This window comes from Carcharodon carcharias, assembly GCF_017639515.1.
Source record: "Carcharodon carcharias isolate sCarCar2 chromosome 27 unlocalized genomic scaffold, sCarCar2.pri SUPER_27_unloc_1, whole genome shotgun sequence".
NCBI classification, from domain to species: domain Eukaryota; kingdom Metazoa; phylum Chordata; class Chondrichthyes; order Lamniformes; family Lamnidae; genus Carcharodon; species Carcharodon carcharias.
In genome coordinates, this window is record NW_024470624.1 from 680,157 (window position 1) to 706,252 (window position 26,096).

Consider the following 26,096-nt stretch of genomic DNA (forward strand, 5'->3'; position numbering starts at 1 on the left):
CTGATTGGCTGGAGGACCAGAGTCCTTCCGGTCCTCCAACTCTTACTATTGGTTAACCCCCAGCATGAAAGGAAGGGGCGGGCTCTCCTCCGCACATGCGCAGCTTCCCCTCTCCCGAGTTCTCCGAGCGGCTTCTCGCTCTGGCCGGAGTCGTCAGCCGGTTTGCCTGGAAACCTTGCCACGAGGAGGTGGAGGGGGAGGGGGAACAATGGGTGGGGGCGGGGCTCCCGTGTCCGCGCGCCTGGTCTGCAGACTGGAACCAGAAGACGTCACCGCGGAGCAGTGTGATTGCTATTGGCTGATTCAGGCAGGGTTCCATTGTGGACGTCACAATGCGGAAGTTGGACAATGAGCTTCAGACTGAAATTTCCTCCTCTGGGCAACATCTGTGAGGAAATCAATGTTTTCCCCTTTCCATTTCTTTTCTCATTCTGGGGGCAAATTGTTAACTTGCAGGAACTGAAGGGAAAGGAAGTGAATCCAAGGAGGGTGCAGACTCTGGAAATGTTGGCCCAGGTCTCTCTCTCTCTTAAAGACATTGTGACACTCAAGTGAGAGTGTTTCCAGTGCACTGATTGTGGAAACAGCTTTAACCAGTTACACAGCCTGAAAAAAAACATCGCTATCCACAATGAGGAGAGACCGTGCACATGTTCTGTGTGGATGAGGCTTCATTTGATTGTAGAACCTAAAGAGACACAAGGACACGTGCACCATGGAGAAACCCTGGAAATGTGGAGATTGTGGGAAGGGATTCAAAGCCCCGTCTGAGCTGGAAACACATCGACGCACTCACACTGGGGAAAGGCCGTTCACCTGCTCTGAGTGTGGGAAGGGATTCAGTGATTCATCCAACCTGCTGGTGCATGAGAGAGTTCACACTGGGGAGAGACCATTCACCTGTTCCTTGTGTGGGAAAGGATTCATTCAGTTGTCAACCCTGCTGAGACACCAGGCGGTTCACACCGGAGAGAGACCATTCCCCTGCTCCGTGTGTGGAAAACGATTTACTCGGTCAACCAATCTGCTGATACATCAGCGAATTCACAGTGGAGAAAGGCCGTTCACCTGCTCCAAGTGTGGGAAGGGATTCGGGGATTTGTCCAGCCTCAGGAGACATGAGCGAGTTCACACCGGGGAGAGGTCGGTCACCTGCTCTGAGTTTGGGAAGGGATTCGCAGATTCATCCAGCCAACTGAGACAGCATGGCAGTCACCCCGATCAGAGAGCCTTCTGTTCAGACTGTGGCTGTTAATTGTATCAATTAAGGTTAAGTATATACAAGTGGAAGGCATTGATTAGATGCTTACTTGAGCACATATGAAGCAACACTCGCGCCATGTGAAGGGGTGTGAGGAGGGAGGAGGATCTCCTCATAAGCCTGCTGCTGGGCCTGGCCATGGTGGCCATCAACAGGGCCAGGCAGTGGGCGATCGAGGGGGTTGTCCGGCCTGTCTACCCCTTTTCCGTGGCTACATTCGCAGCCGGGTGTCCCTGGAAAGGTAGATGCGGCGTCCGCTGGCATCATTGAGGCCTTCCGTGCCCGGTGGGCACAGTGGGGACTGGGGTGCTTTATTGACCCCTCGAATCACATTTTAATTTGAGGCTGTAAGCTTCCTTTAAGATTAGTTTTTCTTTTTGCAGTATCCTTTTAAGGGGCTGCTTTTCACTTTGTTCCTGATTTGTTAATTTAGTTTAATTTGTTTAATCAAAAGAGTAGAAAGCCATACTAATTGGAGATCCATAAGACGTAGGAGCAGAAGTAGGCCATTCGGCCCATCGGGTCTGCTCCGCATTTCAATGAGATCATGGCTGATCTGATAATCCTCAATTGCACTTTCCTACCTTTTCCCCCATAACCCTTGATTCCCTTACTGATTAAATATCTGTCTGTTCCAGCCTTGAATATACTTAATGACTCAGCCTCTCCAGCCCTCTGTGGTAAAGAATTCCACAGATTGGCTACCCTCTGAGAGAAGAAATTCGTCCTCATCTCTGTCTTAAATGGACGACCCCTTCCTCTGAGCTTGTGCTGTCTAGTCCTAGACTCTCCCACAAAGGGAAACAACCTCTCAGCATCTACCCTGTCAAGCCTCCTAAGAATCTTATATGTTTCATTAAGGTCACCTCTCATTCTTCTAAACTCCAATAAGCACAGGCCCAAACGACTCAACCTCTCCTCATAAGAAAATCCCTCCATACCCAGGATTAACCTAGTGATTCGCTGGACTGAATCCAATGCCAGTATATCTTTCCTTAGTTAAGGGGACCAAAACTGTTCACAGTATTCTAGGTGCGGTCTAACAAGCGTCTTGTATAGTTTTAGCAAGACCTCTCTATTTTTATACTCCATTCCCTTTGAAATAAAGGCCAACATTCCATTTGCCTTCCCAATTACCTGTTGATCTTGTATGTAAGCTTTTTGTGATTCATGCAAAAGGACCCCCAAATCCCTCTGTGCAGCTTTCTGTTGTCTTTCTATATTTAAATAATATTCAACTCCTCTATTCTTCCTGCCAAAGCGTATAACCTCACATTTTCGCACATTATATTCTATCTGCCAAGTTTTTGCCCAGTCACCTAACCTGTCTATATTCCTCTGTAGACTCTTTGTGTCATCCTCACCAATTGCCTTCCTACCTATTTTTGTGTCATCCGCTAACTTGGCGAAAGTACATTCACTTCCCTTATCCAAGTCATTAATATATGTTGTAAATAATTGTGGCACCCATTAGTTACAAGTTGCCATCCTGAAAATGCCCCCCTTATCCCAACTCTCTGTCTTCTATTAGTTACCCAAACCTCTATCCATGCCAACACAATGGGCTCTTATCTTATTACTTAGCCTTACGTGCGGTACATTATCAAATACCTTTTGGAAATCCAAATATATTACATCTACTAGTTCCCCTTTATCTATCCTGCTTGTTAGCTCTTCAAAGAATTCAGATAAATTTGTCAGGCATGATTTCCCCTTCATGAAGCCATGCTGACTCTGCTTGATTATATAATGTATTTCTAAATGCTCTGCTATTACATCCTTTATAATAGACTCTAATATTTTCTCAATGACAGATGTTAAGCAAATAACTACCTTTTTTTGTCTCCCTCCCATTTTGAATAAGGGTGTTACATTGGCAATTTTCTAATCCTTTGGGACTTTTCCAGAATCTGTGAATTCTTGGAAGATCACTACCACTGCATCCACTATCTCTGTAGCTACTTCCTTTAATGTCCTAGGATGCAACCCATCAGGTCCAGGGGACTTATCGGCCTTTAGCCCTCTTAGTTCCCCTGGTACTTTTTCTCTGGTGTTAGTTTTTGTACTTATTTCCTCCCCCAACACCACCCCCCATCGGCTTTGCCCCTTGATGATTTAGTACTTTTGGAATGCTGTTACTGTCTTCTACCGTGAAGACTGAGGCAAAGTATGTATTCAAGTCCTCTGCCATTTCCTGGTTCCCCATTATTATCTCCCAAGCCTCATTATCTTAGGAGTCTCTGTTCACTTTTCCCTCTCTCTTCCTTTTTATATACTTAAAGAAGCTCTTACTGTCTGTCTTTATGTTACTTGCTAGTTTACCCACAAAGTTTATTTTTTCCCTTTTTTTTGGTAATCTTTTGTTGGTTTTTAAAACTTTCCCAATCTTCTGGCTTACCACTAATCTTTGCCACATTGTACTTTTTTTCTTTCAATTTGATACTGCCATGAACTGCCTTGGTTAACCATGGTTGGTTTATACCCTTCCTGGAATCCTTCTTCCTCACTGGGATGTATCTTTGTTGTGAGTCATGAACTATTTTCTTAAACATCTGCCATTGTTCAAGAACCATCTTTTCTGCTAACCTCCTTCCCCAGTCCACTCCAGTCAACTCTGCCCTCATTCCCTTGTAATTACCCTTATTTAAGTTTAGCACAGCTGTTTCCAACCCAAGCTTCTCACTCTCAAACTGAATGCTAAATTCTACCATGTTATTGTCATTATTTCCTAGGGGATCTTTTACTCTGAGATCATTTATTAAACCTGCCTCATTACCCATTACTACATCCAAAATAGCCTGTTCCCTGGTTGGATTCACAACATATTGTTCTAGGAAACTGTCCTGAAGGAATTGTTGCTCGTGGCTACCTCAGCCAATTTGATTTTCCCAATCTACATGAAGATTAAAGTCACCCATGATTAGTGTACTGCCTTTTTTACATGCCTTCATTATCTCCTGATTTATTCTCTGCCCTACAGTATAGCTACTATTAGGGGGACTATAGACCACTCATACCTGTGTCTTCTTCCCCTTCTTATTTCTTACCTCAACGCACATGGATTCTACATCTTCCGCTCCAAGATCATTTCTTGCTATTGTACTTATTCACTCTCATACTAACAAAGCTACCCCACCACTCTTTCCTTCCTGCTTGTCATTTCAAAAAGTCACATACCCCTGAATATTTACTTCCCAGCTTTGATCACCTTGTAACCATGTCTCTGCAATGGCTATAAGATCATACCAATTAATTTCCATTTGTGCCATTAATTAATTTACCTTGTTCCGAATACTACATGCACTTAAGTAAGGAGACATTAATTTTGCCTCTTTACCATTTTTTCCCCCCTTTGACCATATTTGCTGCTGTTTTTTATGTTTGTACACTCTTTCCCTTCCTGTCACACTCTGGGAATCATTACCTAAATAGCTGCCCTGCAATGCTGCCATATCCTTTAGCTTTGTAAGCCTATGTGTCCCCTCTCCAGAACCCTCCCCCCCTCTATTTGCTGGGTGAGGGAGGAGTGGGCTGGATGACCTCCTTTGAACTGGTGCATCGCGCGTCAGTGGGTGTCCAGCTCGTAGCCGATGTCATCCAGCAGCTTCAAACAGTGGTGTTCAGCCCCAACAGCACACGTGGCTTAGAGGACACTCAGGTGCTCGGTGGTTCCCGTCTGAGCGCACCCCTGCTCGGACGGAATTCCACATTGGCCCCAAGCCCCGAACCCTCCCTCGGGAGCCTGGGCCCCACAGCCTGAGCTGCCTCATGGAAATGCGATCCGAGCCTTTTAAGTCGGCACGGAGGGGTTTCCTGTCTGGGCTGCTGCTGCACACCCTTCACCTCCTTGTCTTTGCCCGGTGGCCAGACACGCCTTGGTGTGCTCTCTTACCATTTGGGAGCAGAGGTCCCCAGTTGGGGCAGGGGGTGGGGCTCTCTACGTGGGGTCCTTCCTTTTTCCATCGGGGACCTGGGGTGGAGGGTGTTGCATGCAGCAGTCCCAGACAATCGTAGGTTAAGGTGGTTCACAGACTCCAAAGATGCCTGCGTTTTTTACAGCCTGGTGGAGTCCGTGGACCACGTCTGTGTTAGTTGTAGTAGATTATTACAGCCCCTTTTCAGTTTTCTTTACGGGCTTTTTCTTAACTTTTGGTTGCACTTCAGCTCCATGCTCCTGATCTTTGGGCACCTGGTGCGGAGTTGAGGCAGTTGAGGAGGGAGGAGGACCTCTTTGTAAGCCTGCTCCTGGGTCTGGTCAAGTTGGCCATTAACAGGTCCCAGCAGCGGGTGGTCAAAGGGGTCGACCATCCCGACTGTCTGCCCCTCTTCCCCGGCTATGTTCATAGCCAGGTGTCCCTGGAGAGGGAGCGCGTGGTGTCCGCTACCACGCTGGAGGCCTTCAGTGACCGGTGGGCAACGCGGGGGCTGGGGTGCATCATTACTGCCCCCAGAACCACATTTTGATTTGATTAGATAAGTTTCCTTTGAGATTTTGATTTTAGTTACAGTGTCCCTTTAAGGGACCACCCCCTTTAATTTGCTAATTTGGCCTTTTTGTTGATTTGCCATTTGGTTCTCGTTTTATTTGTTATCATGGGGAAACAATTTGGTTAATTTGTTAATTTACTCTTTGTGCTAATTAGTTGTTCTTTTACTCAAAAGAGAAAAAGAGACACTTAACTGACATGGAGTGGAGTGGAGTCAGGAGGTATATACCTGTAATGTTTCATTCTGTGAATAAATTTAAACCAAGTATAGATTGGCTCCAATTTTATCCTTCACTATAAGGCTGCCAGGAACATAGGAACAGAAATAGGCCATTTAGCTTAATGAGGCTGCTCTGCCATTCAATTAGGTTATTGCTGATCATCTACCTCAATTCGCTTTCCTGCGCTATTTCCATTTCCCTTGATGTCACTAGTGTCTAGCAATCTATGGATTTCTATTTTGAACATGTTCAATGATTGAGCTTCCACAGACCTCTGGGTGGAGAATGCCAAAGGTTCACCACTCTCTGAGTGAAGAAATTCTTCCCCATCTCGGTCTTAAATGGCCTACCCCTTATCCTGAGATTATGTCCTCTGGTTCTAGGCTCACCAGGCAGGGGGAACATCCTTTCAACATCCACCCTGTCACGCCCTGTAAGAATTTTGTAGGTTTCAATTAGATCACTTCTCATTCTTCCAAACTATATAGAAAACAGGCCAGTTTCCTCAATCTCTCCTCATAAGACAATCCCACCTTCCCAGGGCTTAATCTAGTGAATCTCAGTTGCACTCCCTCGACGGCAAGTATATCCTTCCTTAGATAAAGAGACCAAACCTGTACACAATACTTCAGGAGAGGTCTCACCAAGGCTCTATACAACTGCAGCAAGACATCTTTATTCCTGTACTCAAATCCCCTTGCAATGAGGAGAGGTGAGAGTGACCACCCTTGATATCAAGGATGCATTTGACTGAGTCTGGGATCAAGGAGCCCTGGTAAAACTGGACTCAATGGGAATCAGGGGGAAAACTCTCCGCTGGTTGGAGTCATACCTAGCAGAAAGGAAGATGGTTGTGGTTGTTGGGGGTCAGTCATCTCAGCCCCGGAACATCAATTCAGGAGCTCCTCAGGGTAGTGTCCTAAGCCCATCTTCAGCTGCTTCATCGATGACCTTTCCTCCATCATAAGGTCAGAAGTGGGGTTGTTCGTTGATGATTGCACAATGTTCAGCACCATCCACAATTCCTCAGATACTGAAGCAGTCCATGTCCAAATACAGCATCCTCAAAAGGCTTCCAACAAGTTTGTCAAACATGATTTCCCATTCATAAATCCATGTTGACTCTGCCCAATTTGATCATTACCACAGAAATATCCAGTTATCACCTCCTTCAGAATAGATTCAAACATTTTCTCTATGAATGACGCCAAACTAACAGGTCTATAGTTCTCCATCCTCCTCCTCCCTCTTTTCTGAAATAGTGGGATTACATTTGCTACTTTCCTGTCCACAGGAACCTTTCCAAGATCTGTATAATTTTAAAAGATAAACACAGTGCACCCTCTATCTCTCTCGCCACCTCCTTCAGCACTCTGGGATGTAGCTCATCTGGTCCAGGGGATTTGTCAACCTTCAATCCAGTTCACTTTTCAAGTACTGCCTCTTTACTAATATTAATTTCTTTCAGTTTCACAAGTCCTTTGGTTGCTGAGTATTTTGAGGTGTTTTGGTCTGTGTCAGTGTTTGTTCCCCACATGAGCTTCCTCCAATTCTACTTCAGAACCTTCTTTCCTTTCTCCCTCGTGTGCTGATCTCGTTTTCCCGCTGGGAGACCCCCACGTTTACCTGGTCTTGGGCTCCAGGCATTGGGAATCTGGGCACTGCCTGTGGTCCCAGCAGTGGCCACAGGTCCCGGTGGCAGGACTTCCTCCTGAGTGAGGGGTGGGGGCGGGGGGAAGTCTCACCTTCAGCTGATGAACACTCCACTGAGTGAAATGCCTCCAGGGCTGCCGATCCCCATTGACTTTTCTGAAGGGGCGGTGGGGCCACCTGACAAATCCTGCCCAAGACATTTCCCCTGAATTCCCGAATGAATTTATCAATGATTATCTTACATTTATGGCCTCCAGTGATGGTCTCCCCCCACAGGTGTAAATCTATTGACACCAACCTGATCAAACCCCTTCATAATCTTAAAGTTCTCAGTCAGATCAGCCCTCAGTCATCTCCTTTGCAGAGAAAAAAGCTCCAGCCTGTCCAGCCTTGCCTGAATGTTAAACACTCTCAGTTCTGCGATCATCCTTGTGAATCTTTCGTCGACCAGGTCCTCTCTAACCTTTTTATAATTACGGAGACCCATAACTGTCCACATTATTGCAACTGTGGTCTAACCAAGGCTCGATACAAGTTTAACCTGATGTCTCTGCTTTGCAATACTATTTCTCTAGAAATGAACTCCATATATTGGCCTCACAATTCAGGAAGGATGTCAAGGCCTTAGAAAAGGTGCAGGGATTTAGTACGGGGACAGGAATGAGTGAACACACTGGAGAGGCCGGGGTTGTTCTCCTTAGAGCAATGAAGGAGAGATTTGACAGAGGTGTTCAAGATCATCAATGTTTTACATTGAGGCAATAAAGAATCTGTTTCCACTGACAAAAGAGTTGTTAACCAGAGGTCACAGATTGAAGGTGATTGACATAAAAGCCAGAGGGGAAATGAGGAAGATAAATCTTTACACAGTGAGGTGTTGTGATCCGGAATGCATTGCCTGAAAGGTGGAAGCAGATTCAACAAAGGGAATTGGATAAATCCTGGATGGGTATTAGTTTGCAGGGCTCATGGGGAAAGGGCGGGATAGTGGGACTAAATGAGCCGCTCTTTCAAAGAGCCAGCACAGGCACGATGGGCCGAATGGCCTCTGTCCATGCTGTGAGATTCTGTGATCACAGATAAATAAATGCGTGGCTGCAATATGTTCAGTGATGTCAATAAAGTCTGGAATTCCCATTGTGGCCCTGCCATCTCTTTGAAAGGACTCTCTGATTCATCCAACTGCTCTGCTCTTTCCCCACAGCCATTCAAATTCTTCCCTTTCAAGTATTTACCCTTTGGAAAGATACCATTGAATCTGCTTTCAGGTCGATCAGAACAACTCGCTGTGTCAAAAAATAAAATCTCAACTTCCCCTCTGGCTCCTTTGCCAATTACCTTAGAGGGACTCACTTTCTGTTAAAGAGCCTGCCAACCCCTCTCACCCACTTTCCCTAAAGTGCACAAATCTAATCATGAAACATCCAGAAAAAATCAAGTACTTTTACTGATAGACATTTATTAATGAAACAGAACATGGTTAAATAAAACCAGAAAATGACTTGAGGATCAAAGACGACCAGAGTAAAAGGATGTGCACAATGTTCTGGACCCAAATGGTTTCTCTTCGGCTTCTCTATACCCTGTTCCCGTGACTCCCCGCTTTGGACACAGGCAGTGAACCCCGAGGGTCAGGTCACCATCAGCCCCGGTCACCGCTCCCGTGCCTTGATTGGTTGGAGGCCCATTTCCCAGTCAGTCCTCCAGCACCTTCCTGTCTCTCTATCAGTGCGATGCCCATGGCAGTTTCCCAACTGGGTCGCAGGCCCCGTTATTCTCAGCTAAATTCAGCCCTCAGCTCTGTCACCTGGCTGTCATTGACACGGGTTATAGAGAGACAGAAAGGTGCTGGAGGATCAATGGGAATCCGAAACTAGTGGCTCTGAACCAACATTTCAGCATTTGTCAGTCAAATACACGTGTGCAGTTTTGGTCTCCTTATCTGAGGAAGGATGCAGTTGCTATAGAGGGAGTGCAGTGAAGGTTTACCTGACTGATTTCTGGGATGGCAGGACTGACATATGAGGAGAGTTTGAGTCAATTAGGATTATAGTCACTGGAGTTCAGAAGAATGAGGGCGGATCTCATAGAAACCTATAAAATTCTAACAGGACTAGACAGGGTAGATGCAGAAAGGATGTTCCCGATGGTAGGGGAATCCAGAACCAGGGGTCACAGTCTGAGGATATGGGGTAGATCATTTAGGACTGAGATGAGGAGAAATTTCTTCACCCAGAGAGTGGTGAGCCTGTGGAATTTGTTACCACAGAAAGTAGTTGAGACCAAAACATTGTATGTTTTTAAGGAGTAAGAGAGCTCTTGGGGCGAAAGGGATCAAAGGGTATGGAGAGAAAGCAAGAGTAGGTTATTGAGTTGGATGATCAGTCATGATCTCAATGAATGGCAGAGCAGGCTTGAAGGGCCGAATGGCCTATCCTACTCCTACTTTCTATGTTTTTTTAGACGGGGTTTTTATTTTTAGATTGAGGCACTGCAGGCAAAGGGTAACTTTCTCTTTCTAATGTTGTATCGTCCATAGTGTCAGCTGTGGCTCAGTGGATCACATTCCCACCTCTGAGTCAGAAGGTTGTTGATTTAAATCCCCGTCCAGGGGCCTGAGGACAAAAATCACATCTAACATTCCTTGTGCCAGCACTGAGGGAGCGCTGCACCTTCTGCTGCTGTCTTTTGGATGAGATGCTTATCGAAGGGCCCCGTCTGCTGCTTCGGGTAGACTGAGAACTTCCTGTGGCCACTACGTTGAAGTTCAGCAGGGGAGTTACCCCCAGTGTCCTGGCCAATGTTTATCAATCAACATCACTAAAAACACACCATCTGGTCATTATCACATTGCTGTTTGTGGGATCTTGCTGTGTGCAAATTGGCTGCTGCATTTCCTAAATTACAACAGTGTCTGCCCTTCGAAAGTACTTCATTGGCTGTAAAGCACTTTGGGGTGTATCGTGGTCATGAAAGGCACTATCGAAATGCACATTTTTACATTTAAGATTCATGTTCCCTTATCTCGTTATTGTAACTTAATTCATTTCAGCCACCCTCAACTTGCCATTTAATAATTTCACTTTGGTTCGGACAGACTTTAACCAATTAAGGGAAAGGCCCTAGATGGTAAATTTGAAAGGAAGTTTACTCGAAGAGAAAGGTGTACTTGGCTAGCAAGGGAGGCCTTCAGAACCTCTAATTTTATCCCCAAAGTGACCATTACCTCACGTCAGAGTTGGGCCTGTTGTAACATGACAATTGGTCAGTTTGGTTATTGAATTAATTGGATCCCCAATTACTTACACCACCTTCTCTCATTATCTTAGACAGGAAGACAATCGAACTGTTTGATACTATCCCTTTATCTGATTCTATACCATCCCTTATTCAGACAGTTTCAAATGTTGAGCCTTATCAGAGCTTGAAGGTCTCTCTTGCCAGTACATTTCACTTCATTGCTCATTCTTGATATACACAGCAATTAGGGTTTTATATCCTTACAGCAAACAAAACTCAGTCTTTTACTGTAACTACTGATTTATTATTGGAACTCAATTAAGGCTCACTACTTATTCAATCACCTGTTACTGACAGGAGGCTACTTAATACTGTAATCTTTAGTTAATAGATTTAGTTAATACAAGATACACTGGTTCAGAATAACAGTTTGTGGAAGACAATAACTTTCTTTCTTACTAATCCTGATCAGATTGATCAATGAGCCTTATCTTGAGCTGGACTTTGGCAGAATATGGTGTCCTGTAGCTGATAAAAATTAGAAAAGAATTCCTTTGTTTAAATAATTTCTGCTCACTCTGCAGTTTCTCGAAACATTTGGGTTTTTACAGTTTTAATGTTTAATATAAAGATCCAGCCACATGTTAACAGTTTAAAATGACTTCCTTGACCTTGTTACTTTTCCAGGTATTTCTGTTTTTGTTTTGGATTTCCAGCATCCGCAGGTTTTTGTTTTTATCTTTGGTCATCTTTTAACCCAGGCTCTGTAATGCCTAACAGGACATACATATTTCATGCATTTTCAATGCATTTTCAGGGGTTCAATAATCCAATAATAATTACCCAGCGAGTGGTGAAAATGTGGAACTTGCTACCAGAGCGAGTGGTTGAGGTGAACAGCATGAATACATTTAAGCGGAAGCTAGATACATACATGAGGGAGAAAGGATTGGAAGGATATGCTGATGGGACGAGATGAAGGGAGGTGGGTGGAGGCTCATGTAGAGCATAAATACTTACATAGACCAATTGAGCTGACTGGCCTGGCCCTGTTCTGTAGACTCAATGGAACTGAGACAAATGTATTTTTGATCTACCTGTAGTGGTAGGAAAAACACTTTTTACTATGCAGGACAAATTAAGTGTACTTCATTAGCTTTTGTGGATAATTTCAGTGGAAATGTGCACTCCCAGGCTCAAAGAGCATCAGCCCACTGGAAGCAAAGTCATGAGACCAGCCAGTCCAGCAGAAAGAAACACTCCCAGCCTCCCACTTCGCCAAGTGTCGTGATTAACAGCAGCAATAGCAGAATCCAATTCCTGAGATTACTTGTGAACTCGCTGGTGTGTCTGCAGGTTGGATGAATCACTGAATCCCATCCCACACTCAGAGCAGGTGAATGGTCTCTCCCCAGTGTGACCTCACTTGTGTGTCTGCATTGTGGATGAATCACTGAATCCCTTCCCACACACAGAGCAGGCGAATGGCCTCTCCCCAGTGTGAATCCACTTGTGTTTCTGCAGAGTGTATGAATGACTGAATTCCTTTCCACACACACAGCAGGTGCACGGCCTCTCCCCAGTGTGAACTCGCTGGTGGATCTGCAGGTTGGATATCTGAGTAAATCGTTTCCCACATTCAGAACAGGTGAGTGGCCTCTCCCCAGAATGTGCTCGCTGGTGCCTCTGCAGATGTGATGAATCACTGAAACCCTTCCGCACTCAGAACAGGTGAATGGCTTCTGCTCGGTGTGAACTCGCTCGTGTGTCCACAGAGCGTTTGACTGAGTGAATCCCTTCTTACAAATGGAGAATGTGAGTGGCCTCTCCCCAGAGTGACCTCGCTGGTGTATCAGCAGTTTGGAGGATGTTCCAAATGTCTTCCCACAGTGAGAGCAGCTGAACGATCTCTCCTTAGTGTGAATGTGCTGGTGGACCATCAGGTCATGAGACCTTTTGAAGGCAGTCCCAAAGTCAGAGCATTTAAAAGGTCTCTCATTGGTGTGCATGACATGGTCTTGCAGCAGGCTGGATGACTGAGTGAACCCCTTCCCACACACGGAGCAGGTGAACGGCCTCTCTCCATTGTGATCTCGCTGGTGTGTGAGCAGATGGGCTGACCAGCGAATCCCTGCCCACGATCGGAGCAGGTGAGCGGCTCCTCCCTGCAGTGAATACGCAGGTGCTTCTGCAGCACGTATGCATCACTGAGACCCTTCCCACACACTGAGCAACTGAATGGTCTCTCCCTGTGAATACGCTGGTGTGTCTTCAGGGTGGATGAATTACTGAATCCCTTCCCACACACACAGCAGGTGAAAGGTCTCTCTCCAGTGTGAACTCACTGGTGTGACAGCAGATGGGATGATTGACTGAATCCCTTCCCACACCCAGAGCAGGTGAATGGCCTCTCCCCGGTGTGATTTCGACGATGAGTTTCCAGTGCAGATGGGAACCGGAATCCCTTCCCACAGTCCCCACATTTCCACATTTTATCCATGGCGTGCGTGACCTTGTGATTCTCCAGGCCTGATGGTCAGTTGAAGCCTTGTCCTCACACAGAACACGTGTATATTGTTCCTCCTCACTATGAATGATGTGATGTTTTCTCAGGCTGTGTAACTGGTGAAAGCTCTTTCCACAGTCAGTGCACTGGAACACTCTCACTCAGGTGTGTGGGTCTTGGGCCTTTTCCATGCCCCCTGACATTTAGAACCTTCTGAAATAGACAGCACACAGAAACATTTATCCTTCTAGATTCAAAGGCCGATGATATTCAGCTCCAAGGATGTCAATGTCTTTAAGAGTGAGAGAGAGATCTGGGCCAACCTTTCCAGAATCTGCTCCCTCCCTGGATTCACTTCCTTTCCCTTCAGTTCCTGCAAGTCAACATTTTGCCCCCAGAATGAGAAAAGAAATGGAAAGGGGGAAACATTGATTTCCTCACAGATGTTGCCCAGAGGAGGAAGTTTCAGTCTGAAGCTCATTGTCCAACTTCCGCATTGTGACGTCCACAACGGAACCCTGCCTGAATCACTCAATAGGAATCACTCTGCTCCGCGGTGACATCCTCGGGTTCCAGTCTGCAGGCCAGGCGCGCAGATACGGGAGCCCCGCCCCCACCCATTGTTCCTCCTCCACCTCCACCACCTCCTCAAGCCAAGGTTTCCAGGCAACCGGCTGATGGCTCCGGTCAGAGCAAGAAGCCGCTCAGAGAACTCGGGAGAAGGGAAACTGCACATGTGCGGAGGAGAGCCCCCCCCCCCCCCACTTCCCGTCATGCTGAGGGGATGATCATTGGGAAGAGTTGGAGGACCGGAAGGACTCTGGTCCTCCAGCCAATCAGGGCAGGGGCTTTGTGTGAATGAAGATTGGGCTTCACACAGACTAAAACTTCCTCCAGTGTCCAACATCTGTGAGTAAAACACTTTCTTTTCTTCCCCTTTCCATTTCTTTCCTCATTCTGGGGGCAAATTGTTGACTTGCAGGAACTGAAGGAAAAGGAAGTGAATCCAGGTGCAGACTCTGGAAAGGTTGGCCCAGGTCTCTCTCTCTCTTTTAAAGACATTGACATCCTTTGCTCCCTCAGATTGACACATTTATTTGTCTGGTTAAAAGGATGGTCTCATTCCTAATGTTCACAGTAAAAGGGGTGGTTTCCCCAGGAGATTGCTGACATTTAAGGGCACAGTAAATTAATATAGAACAGAGATATGTCCAGTGTTATATGTTGTTACATATTAGATATATTATTGATGATTCAGTAATAGAGCCCATGTATTATTATATCTACCTTCTTAATACAGTACTGTGTATATTTCCTAATCATTTCCAGCAGCAGATCACCACCACCTTTTCAAGGGCATTTAGGGATGGGCAATAAGTGCTGCCTTCACCAGCGATACCCACTTACCATGAATGAATTAAAAAAATTATTGCAGCACGGAATGAGTCTATTTGGTAGCTCGAGTCCATGCTGACTCTCTGCAGAACAATCCAGCCAGTCCCTTTCTTCCTCTGTATCCCAGTTCCACTGTAAGTTTATTTCCTTCAAGTGCCCATTCAATTCAATTTTCAAATGCTTGATCATCTCTGCTTCCACCACCTCCATAAACAGCGAGTTCCAGGTCATGACCGCTCGCTGCCTAAAAAAGTCTTGATCACATCCACCCTGTATCTCTAATTGGGTTATACAATACTGTACATTAAATACATTAAATATATATATTCGACCGAGTCACATGAAGATTTTTAGCTCCCAGTGTTGAGGACAGAACTTGGTGAGCATGGATCTGTTGGTCAGCATGAATCGGCACCTTCAGGAGATTTGTGAGGGTGTACGTTAGATATAGCAGAGTGAGAAAGGAGGGAGAGTGTGTGGGACAGAGATTTACAGCTTTTCAGGAACAAGAGGAAAGAATGTTCCATAGAAACTAGAATTGTCTGTTCTGAATTTCTATCCTGTACTGACAGTGATGACTTTTATAAACTCCTTTTATAGGATATTTGAAGGGGGGGATTTTGAGACAGAAATCTCAAACCAAACATCACGTCAAAATCTGAGAGTTACTTGATTTACTGGGACCAGATGTCATTAGCCTTTGAATCTTGGATTTGAAATGTTTGTTTGTTCTTTATGGTTGAAAAGATTTTAAACAACAGTGTGACTGGAAAAGTACCGACACACATACTCCCGAGTGCGAGTATTTCAGTGCACTGACTGTGTTAAGAGCTTTAACCAGTTGCACAGGCTGATAAAACATCACTATTCACAGCGGAGAGAGAGACTGTACACGTGTTCTGTGCGTGGTCAAGGCTTCAACTGATTGTCTCACCTGGAGAGACACAAGGACACCTGCACCATGGAGAAACCATGGAAATGTGGGGACTGTGGGAAGGGATTCAGATTCCCCTCTGTGCTGGAAACCCATCAACGCAGTCACACTGGGGAGAGGCCATTCACTTGCTCCAAGTGTGGGAAGGGATTCACTCAGTCATCCCATCTGCAGACACACCAGCAAGTTCACACCAGGGAGAGACCGTTCACCTGCTCTGAGTGTGGGAAGGGATTCAGATCCCCATCTAAGCTAGAGATTCATTGACACAGTCACACTGGGGAGAAGCCGTTCACCTGCACTGAGTGCGGGAAGCAATTCAGTCATTCATCCAACTTATTAACACACCAGCGAATTCACACTGGGGAGAGGTCATTCACCTGCTCTGACTGTGGGAAGGCGTTCAGTCATTCATCCGGCTTGCAGAAGCACCAGCGAGTTCACACCGGGGAGAGGCCGTTCATCTGCTCTGAGTGTGGGAAGGGATTCACTCGGTCAGCCCACCTGCTGGCACACCAGCGAGTTCACACCGGGGAGAGACCATTCACCTGCTCTCGGTGTGAGAAGTGATTCAGGAATTCATCCAACTTATTGACACACCAGCGGGTACACACCGGCGTGAGACCGTTTACCTGCTCTGACTGTGGGAAGGAATTCAGTGATGGATCTGTCCTGCGGACGCACCAGCAAGTTCACACCAAGGAGAGGCCATTCACCTGCTCCGTGTGTGGGCAGTGATTCACTCAGTCATCCAGCCTGCTGATACACCATGTCACTCACACCAATGAGAGACCCTTTAAATGCTCTAACCGTGGGAGTGGCTTCAAAAGTGCTGCTATTCTGAAGATTCACCAGCACATTCACACTGAGGAGAGACCGTTCAGCTGCTCTCAATGTGCAAAGAGTTTTAGAACGTTGTCTGATCTACAGAGACATCAGCCAGTTCACACCGGTGAGAAGCCATTCACCTGCACCAAGTGTGGGAAGTGATTCAGTAATTCATCCAACTTATTAACACACCAGCGAGTTCACACTGGAGAGAAGCCATTCACTTGCCCTGAGTGTGGGAAGGGATTCACTCATTCATCCCACCTGCGGAGGCACCAGCGAGTTCACAGGTGATTCCAGGGGTTGGATTCAGATGAGGTTCTTCAGTTCGTTAGAGTGGAGCAGCTGAAATTTCTCTCTTTAGTTCATAGGTTCTTAGGGCAGAGAATGGGGCCATTCAGTCCATTGAGTTCATGTTGGCTCTCTGTAGAGCAACCCAGTCAGTCCCATGCCCCGTTCTATCCCCATATCCCTGTCGGTTTATGTCCCTCCAGCACCCATCCAAATTCCATTGGTAAATATTCCATCATCTTTGCTTCTACCACCCTCGCAGGAAGCAGGTTCCAAGTCTTCATCGCTCACTTTCCATGCACAAGCATGCCATAGAGCACAGAAGGAGGCCATTCAGCCCATTATGCTTATGCCAACCTGCCAAAGAGCTGTCCAGTTAATCCCATTGCCCTGCCATTTTCTTTTCCTTTCAAGAATCTGTCCATTTCCCTTTTGAAGGATAGAGTCGAATCTGCTTCTCGCACCGTTTTCAAACAGTGAATTCCAAATCACAGCAACTCATTGTGTTTTAAAACAAATTGTTCAGGATATGGTGTGCTTGCATTGTCACCGAGTATTCGAAATGTTGTCAGACATTGTTATTACTCAAAATTAAGACTCAATCTTGAACAATGAATTTGATGAGAGGACCAATTGTAATATATCCAAATTTGTGGACAAGTTTTAAAAATGCATTTCTAAAGCACCTATCACAAGCACAGGACTTACTAAAGTGTTTAACAGCCAGTCAAGTACTTGTGAAGTGTTGTCACTGTTGTAATGTAGGAAATTGTAGGTAGGCCTGGGTAATCGAATTTAGTTTTAAACATCAATCACTTTCACACCGTATTTACTGTTCTGGGTAACAAGGTCAAGGAAGCCATTTTAAACTCTAAGGTGGCTGGATCTGTATTTTAAAAATTAGCACTGTGTAAATGTAAATCATTCTTGAAACTGCAGAGCTAGAAGAAATTGTTTATGTAAAGAAATTCTTCTCTAATTTTGCTAAGCTACAAGACATCATATTCTGCCAGTGTCCAGCTCAAGAATAAGGCTCATTGTTCATGCCAATCTAGATTAGTGTTAGCTGTTAGTATTAGCTGTTGTCCTCCATAGATTGTCTTTTTGAACCAGTGCATCTTGTATTCACTAAATGTATTAATTAAAGATTACTGTATTAATTAACTACCAGTTTGTAAATAGATGATTGAATAAGTAGTGAGCCTTCATTGATTTACAATTAATGAATCAATAATGAATCAGTCGTTATAGTGAAAGACTGAGTTTTATTTGCTGTAAAAATGTAAAACCTTAATTGCTGTGTATGTAAAGAATGTGCAGTGATGATAAATGTACTGGCAAGAGAGACCTTCAAGCTCTGATTTGCCTCAACATTTCAAACTGTATGAATAAGGGATGGTATAGAATCAGATAAAGGGATAGTATGAAACAATTCTATTGCATTCCTGTGTAAGATAATGAGGGAAGGTGGTGTAAGTAATGAAAACATAAGAAATAGGAGCAGGAGTAGGCCATTAAGCCCCTCTAGCCTGCCTCGCCATTCAATAAGATCATGGTTGATCTGCCCCAGGCCTCAATTCCTCTTTCATGCCAGCTCCTCATAGCCCTCAACTCCCTGATATTTCAAAAATCTATCAACCTCCTCTTTAAATACTTCCAGTGATCTAGCTTCCACAACTCTCTGGGGTAGAGAATTCCAGATGTTCACTGCCCTCTGAGAGAAGAAATTCCTTCACATTTCAGTTTTCAATGAGTGTCCCCTTATTCTGTCACTATTTCCCCCTAGTTCGAGATTCCCCCACTAGTGGAAACATCTTCTCAACATTTAACCTGTCAAGCCTCCTCAGAATCTTGTACGTTTCAATAAGATCACCCTCATTCTTCTAAACTCTAATAATAAAGGCCTAACCTGTTTAAGGTTATTAAGTCAATCCCTTCAATCCAGGAATCGACCAAGTGAATCTCTTTTGAACTGCCTCCAATGCCAGTATATCCTTTCTTAAATACAAGGACCAAAACTGTAAACAGTACTCCAGGTGCGGCCTCACCAACACCTGTACAGTTGTAACAAGACTTTCCTCTTTTTAAACTCCAACCCCCCAGCAATACAGACCAAAATTCCATTTGCCTCCTTAATTACTTGCTGCATTGGGGATCCAATTAAATTACTCTAGTAACCAAACTGACCAACTGTCAGAAAAATAAAAACAAAAAACTGCGGATGCTGGAAATCCAAAACAAAAACAGAATTACCTGGAAAAACTCAGCAGGTCTGGCAGCATCAGCGGAGAAGAAAAGAGTTGATGTTTCGCGTTCTCATGACCCTTCCACAGAACTGAGTGAATATTAGGAGAGGGGTGAAATATAAGCTGGTTTAAGGTGAGGTGGGGGGGGGGGGGGGGGGGGGCGGGGTGGGGGGGGGGTCGTGGAGAGAAGTGGGGGAGGGGGTGTGGTTGTAGGGACAAGCAAGCAGTGATAGGAGCAGATAAGCAAAAGATGTAACAGACAGAAGAACAAAGAGGTGTTGAAGGTGGTGATATTATCTAAACGAATGTGCTAATTAAGAATGGATGGCAGAGCACTCTAGGTACAGCTCTAGTGGGGGTGGGGTGGAAAGACTAACAGGGCATAAAAGATATAAATATAAGAATAATGGAAATAGGTGGGAAAAGAAAAATCTATATAAATTATTGGAAAAAACAAAAGGAAGGGGGGAGAAACAGAAAGTGGGTGGGAATGGAGGAGGGAGTTCAAGATTTAAAGTTGTTGAATTCAACGTTCAGTCCGGAAGGCTGTAAAGTGCCTAGTCGGAAGATGAGGTGCTGTTCCTCCAGTTTGTGTTGAGCTTCACTGGAACAATGCAGCAAGCCAAGGACAGACATGTGGGCAAGAGAGCAGGTTGGAGTGTAAAAATGGCAAGTGACAGGGAGGTTTGGGTCGTTCTTGCGGACAGACTGCAGGTGTTCTGCAAAGTGGTCACCCAGTTTATGTTTGGTCTCTCCAATGTAGAGGAGACCACATTGGGAGCAACGAATGCAGTAGACTAAGTTGGGGAAAATGCAAGTAAAATGCTGCTTCACTTGAAAGGAGTGTTTGAGCCCTTGGACAGTGAGGAGAGAGGAAGTGAAGGGGCAGGTGTTGCATCTTTTGCATGGGCATGGGGAGGTGCCATAGGTGGGGGTTGAGGAGCAGGGGGGCGGTGGAGGAGTGGACCAGGGTGTCCCGGAGGGAACGGTCCCTAAGGAATGCCGCCAGGGGAGTGAAGGGAAGATGTATTTGGTGGTGGCATCATGCTGGAGTTGGTGGAAATGGCGGAGGATGATCCTTTGAATGCGGAGGCTGGTGAGATGATAAGTGAGGAAAAGGGGGACCCATTCATATTTCTGGGAGGGAGGAGAAGGCGTGAGGGCGGATGCGTGGGAGATGGGCCGGACACGGTTGAGGGCCCTGTCAACGACCGTGGGTTGAAAACCTCAGTTAAGGAAGAAGGAGGACATGTCAGAGGAACTGTTTTTGAAGGTAGCATCATCAGAACAGATGCGACGGAGGCGAAGGAACTGAGAGAATGGGATGGAGTCCTTACAGGAAGCGGAGTGTGAGGAGCTGTAGTCGAGGTAGCTGTGGGAGTCGGTAGGCTTGTAATGGATTTTGGTGGACAGTCTATCACCAGAAATTGAGACAGAGAGGTCAAGGAAGGGAAGGGAAGTGTCAGAGATGGACCATGTGAAAACGATGGAGGGGTGGAGATTGGAAGCAAAATTAATAAAATTTTCCAGGTCCCAATGAGAGAATGAAGCAGCACCGAAATAATCATCGATATACTGGAGAAAGAGTTGTGGGAGGGGGCCAGAGTAGGACTGGAACAAGGAATGTTCCACATACCCCATAAAGAGACAGGCATAGCTGGGGCCCATGCGGGTACCCATAGCCACACCTTTTATTTGGAGGAAGTGAGAGGAGTTAAAGGAGAAATTGTTCAGTGTGAGAATAAGTTCAGCCAGATGGAGGAGAGTAGTGGTGGATGGGGATTGTTCGGGCCTCTGTTCGAGGAAGAAGCTAAGGGCCCTCAGAACATCCTGGTGGGGGATGGAGGTGTAGAGGGATTGGATGTCCATGGTGAAGAGGAAGGGATTGGGGCCAGGGAACTGGAAATTGTTGATGTGATGTAAGGTGTCAGAGGAATCACGGATGTAGGTGGGAAGAGTCTGGACAAGGGGAGAGAGAAGGGAGTCAAGCTAGCAAGAAATGAGTTCTGTGGGGCAGGAATAGGCTGACATGATTGGTTTACTGGGACAGTTCTGTTTGTGGATTTTGGGTAGGAGGTAGGAGGTAGATGCAGGCCGTCCGAGGTTGGACTGTCAGGTTGGAAGCTGTGGGAGGAAGATCTCCAGAGGAGATGAGGTCAGTGACAGTCCTGGAAACAATGGCTTTATGTTCAGTGGTGGGGTCATGGTCCAGGAACAGGTAGGAGGAAGTGTCTGCGAGTTGACACTCGGTCTCCATGAGGTAGAGGTCAGTGCAATAGGCCCAACTCTGATGTGAGGTAATGGTCACTTTGGGGATAAAAGTAGAGGTTCTGAATGTCTCCCTTGCTGGCCAAGTACTGAAGACTCCCGAGGCCGAGTTCCAAGGAAATTACTGTCAGGGAAGGAGCCAGACTCCCGAGGGCGAATTCCACAAGAATTACTGTGAAAGAAGGAGCCAGAGAGGGTTACGCTTCGACAGACTGATCACCCATATGAAGTTGTAAAAGTCAATGTCTTAAAGTTGTTCAGTAAACATTTTTCCTTTAATACACTTCTTTTAAAATTTACTACCCAGAGAATTCTGCCTTTGCCTCAATTGGTTAAAGTCTTGTCCGAACCAAAGTGAATGAAATGGCAAATGGGGGGTGGCTGAAATTAATTAAGTTACAAACAACAAGATCAGGTATCATCAATCTTAAATTTAAAAACGTGTATTTACATTGCGTCTTTCACAACCACAATATGTCCCAAAGCGCTTTGCAACCAATGAAGTACTGTTGAAGGGCAGTCACTGTTGTGATGTAAGAAATATGGCACCCAATTTACACACAGCAAGATCCCACAAACAGCAATGTGATACTGACCAGATGATCTGTTTTTAGGGATGTTGACTGACAAATTTTTGGCCAGGACACCAGGGATAATTCCCCTGCTCAACTCATAGCCCCAGAGCATTAGCCTGTGTCTCTGGATTACTAGTCCAGCGACATTACCACTGTGCCATTGCCTCCCCTGTTAATGCTCTTTTGGAGAGCCAGTATAGACATGGTGCACCAAATGACCTCCTCCTGCATCGAAACAATTCTTTGATTCTGATTTTGTCACTGATGAATTCCATAGGGAATTCAGGAGGAAACATTCTTTGCCGTGAGAGTGATGAGAATGTGGAACTCACTACCACAGGAAGTGATTGAGGCAAATAAGATAGGTCCATTGAAGAGAGACTAGATGAACACCTTGGAGAGAAAAGTATAGAAGATTCTGCTTACAGGAGTCAGTGAAGTAGAATTGGAAGAAGCTCATGCAGAGCATAAACACTGACATAGACCAACTGAGCTACTGTCAGAATGAACATGGTTCATGATGACCAAGTGAATCCTTTCCCTCACTCGGAGCAAATGAATGGACACTCCCCTGGGTGACTGCGCTGTTCTGTCAGCAGGTGGGCTAACTGAATGAATGCCTTTCCACACAGCGAGCACATGAACGGCCCCTCCTCAGTGTGAAGTCACTGATGGGTCAGTTAGCTGATAGAATCTATAAACCACTTTCCACACAGCACGCAGGTGAATAGCTTCTCCCCAGTGTGAATGCATTGATGAGCATCCTGCTTAGGTGGGGATCTGAATCTCTTCGCACAGTCCTTACATTTCTATGGCTTTTCTATAACATGTGTCCACTTGAGTCCATCCAGATTGGAAGATCAGTTTAAACCTTAACAATACACAGATGTTTGAAATCTTTTCCCACAGACAGAAGAGAGAAATATTTCTCTTTCTAGATTCAAGACCAATGATATTCAGAATCCGATGAATCAAGTGACTGTCAGGTTTTGATGTGTTATCTAATTTGAGTTTCCTGTCTCTAAATACTCCTCTAATACTCTGCGAAGGGAGTTGACAAAAATAATCACTCTGACTGCAGGGCTCACCAAGGCTCACAATTCACCAAGGCTTCTTCGCAAGGGCCTTCCAACTCACAACCACTACCATGTAGAAGGACAAGGGCAGCAAATAGATGGGAACACCACCACCTGGAAGTTCCCCTCCCTGTCACCCATCATCCTGACTTGGAAATATTTTGCCGTTCCTTCACTGTTTCTGGATCAAACTCCTTTCCCTACAGCACTGTGGTGTACCTACAACACATGGACTGCAGCGGCTCAAGAAGACAACTCACCACCACCTTCTCAATGGCAAATAGGGATGGGCAATAAATGCTGGCCCAGCCAACGAAGCCCACATCCCGTTAATGAATAAGATAGAAATTCAGAACTGACAATTCTGGTTCTCAAGGAAAATTCTTCTCCCTCTCAAACTAGAAATTTCTGTTCCCCACACACTCCCTCCTCCCTATTGATTGTAACACTAATTCATCCGACTATCCTCCTCCTGCTTTTCCCCCAGTTCTCCTCCCCTGAAGGTGCTGACTCTGGGACAGTTTCAACTCACCTATTGCCCTCCCCAATATGTCACCGAGGCGTCTAAATCTTTACACCTGAAGTTAACAAACTGTTTTTCTAAGGGGACGTCACAATCAAATCCAGTGACTACCCACATGTGCTTTCTATCAGGGCGGGGTCACTGCACACCCCCCCCCCCCCCCCCCCCTCAGCCCCACCCCCCCCCCCCCCCCCCCCCCCACACCTCCCCACCTCCACTTTCCATCCCAGTCCCAGGAGTTTGGAGACCTGGCTCCTGATGAGTAATGACGGCGATAGCTCCCACAATCCCCCGCGCTGGGGAAACCGCTCTATCCGCTGCGCGGGCGGGCTGGGGCTGCGCATGTACAAAGGAGAGGGGAAGCTGCGCATGTGCGGGGCAGAGCACCCCCCCCCCCTCCCCCCCCACCCCGGCTGTCATGCTGAGCAATTGACGAATAGGAAGAATTGGAGGACCGGAAGGATTCTGGTCCTCCAGCCAATCAGAGCCTGGGCTTTGTGTGAATGAAGATTGAGCTTCACACAGACTAAAACTTCCTCCTGTGTCCAACATCTGTGAGTAAAACAGTTTCTTTTCTCATTCTAGGGGAAATTGTTGACTTGCAGGAACTGAAGGGAAAGGAAGTGAATCCAGGGAGGGTGCAGACTCTGGAAAGGTTGGCCCAGGTCTCTCCCTCTCTCTCTTAATGACATCAACATCCTTTGCTCCCTCAGCTTGACACATTTATTTGTCTGGCTTAAAGGATGGTCTCTTTCCAAATGTTCACAATTAAAGGGGTGGTTTCCCCAGGAGATGGCTGATATTTAAGGAGACAATAAATTAATATAGGAATGAGATATGTCCGGTGTTGTTATGTGGTGCATATTAGATATATTACTAATGGTTCTGTGATAAAATAAATTTATTATTTCTAGTCTGGTAACATAGTATGTAACTATATTTTATGTTTCCAGTTCTGGGATCATTATGGCGCAGATGGAGTCCATTTGGACACTTCAGTCCATGCCAACTCGCTGTTGAGTAATCCAGTCAGTCTGGTGAAACTTCTCTGAACTGCTTCCAATGCAAGTACATCCCTCCTGAAAGTAGGAGCCCAGAACTGTACACAGTACTTGAGGTGTGGTCTCACCAATACCCTGTACAGCTGCAGTAAGACTTCCCTACTTTTATACTCCACCCCCCTTGCAATAAAGGCTTACATTCCAATTGCCTTCCTAATTACTTGCTGCAACCGCAGACTGACCTTTTGTGATTCATGTGCAAGGACACCCAGATCCCTCTGTACTGCAGCATTCTGCAGTCTCTCTCCATTTAAATAATATTCTGCTCTTCTATTCTTCCTGCCAAAGTGGACAACCTCACATTGTCACACATTAATATAAAAGCAAAAAATTGCAGATGCTGGAAATCAGAAACAAAAACAAAAACACCTGGAAAAACTCAGCAGGTCTGGCAGCATCTGTGGAAGGGAGCATAGTTAACGTTTCAAGTCCGCATGACTCTTCAACAGAACTAAGGAAAAATAGAAAAGGGGTGAAATATAAGCTGGTTTAAAGAGGGGGTGGGACAAGAGAGCTGGATAGAGGGCCAGTGATACGTGGTGACAACCAAAAGATGTCACAGACAAAAGGACAAAGAGGTATTGAAGGTGGTGATATTATCTAAAGGAATGTGCTAATTAAAGGTAGAAAGCAGGACAAGCAAGGTACAGATAGCCCTAGTGGGGGTGGAGTGGGGTGAAGGAATCGAAAAAGGCTAAAAGGTAGAGATAAAACAATGGATGCAAATACATTTAAAAATAAAAGAAAAATCTATGTAAATTATTGGAAAAAACAAAAGGAGGGGGGAAAAATCAGAAAGGGGGTGGGGATGGAGGAGAGAGTTCAAGATCTAAAATTGTAAACTGCCGAGTCGGAAGATGAGGTGCTGTTCCTCCAGTTTGTGTTGAGCTTCACTGGAACAATGCAGCAAGCCAAGGACGGACATGTGGGCATGAGAGCAGGGTGGAGTGTTGAAATGGCAAGTGACAGGGAGGTCTGGGTAATGCTTGCGGACAGAATGAAGGTGTTCTGCAAAGCGGTCACCCAGTCTGCATTTGGTCTCTCCAAGGTAGAGGAAACCGCATTGGGAGCAACAAATGCAGTAGACTAAGTTGAGGGAAGTACAGGTGAAATGCTATAATGTCACGCATTATACTCCATCTGCCAATATTTTGCCCCCTCACTATCCCTTTGTGGACTCTGTAAGTTCCTCACATCTTGCTTCCCTAGCTATTGTTGTATCTTCAGCAAATTTATCTACAATACAGTCAGTTCCTTCATCCAAGTCATTAATATGGTTTGTAAATAGTTGGAGCCCCAGTACTGATCCCTGCAGGACTATGGAGGCCCCAGGTTAAATATATTCAAGACAGAGATTGATAGGTTTTAGTTATTGAAGATATTAAGGGTTTTTGGGGATAGTGCAGGAAAATGGTGCTGAGGCAGATCAGTCATAATCTCATTCAATGGTGGAGCAGGCTCAATGGGCTGAATGGCCTACTCCTGCTCATATTTCTTATGATCTCTGTGTCCTGGACAGGGAGTGGTGAGC

General features: G+C 45.6%; 1 pseudogene; it reads left to right on the forward strand.

The window, feature by feature from the left end:
* Window positions 1-332: 332 nt before the first annotated feature.
* LOC121273575 lies at window positions 333-16,892 on the forward strand (annotated as a pseudogene).
* Window positions 16,893-26,096: the final 9,204 nt, after the last annotated feature.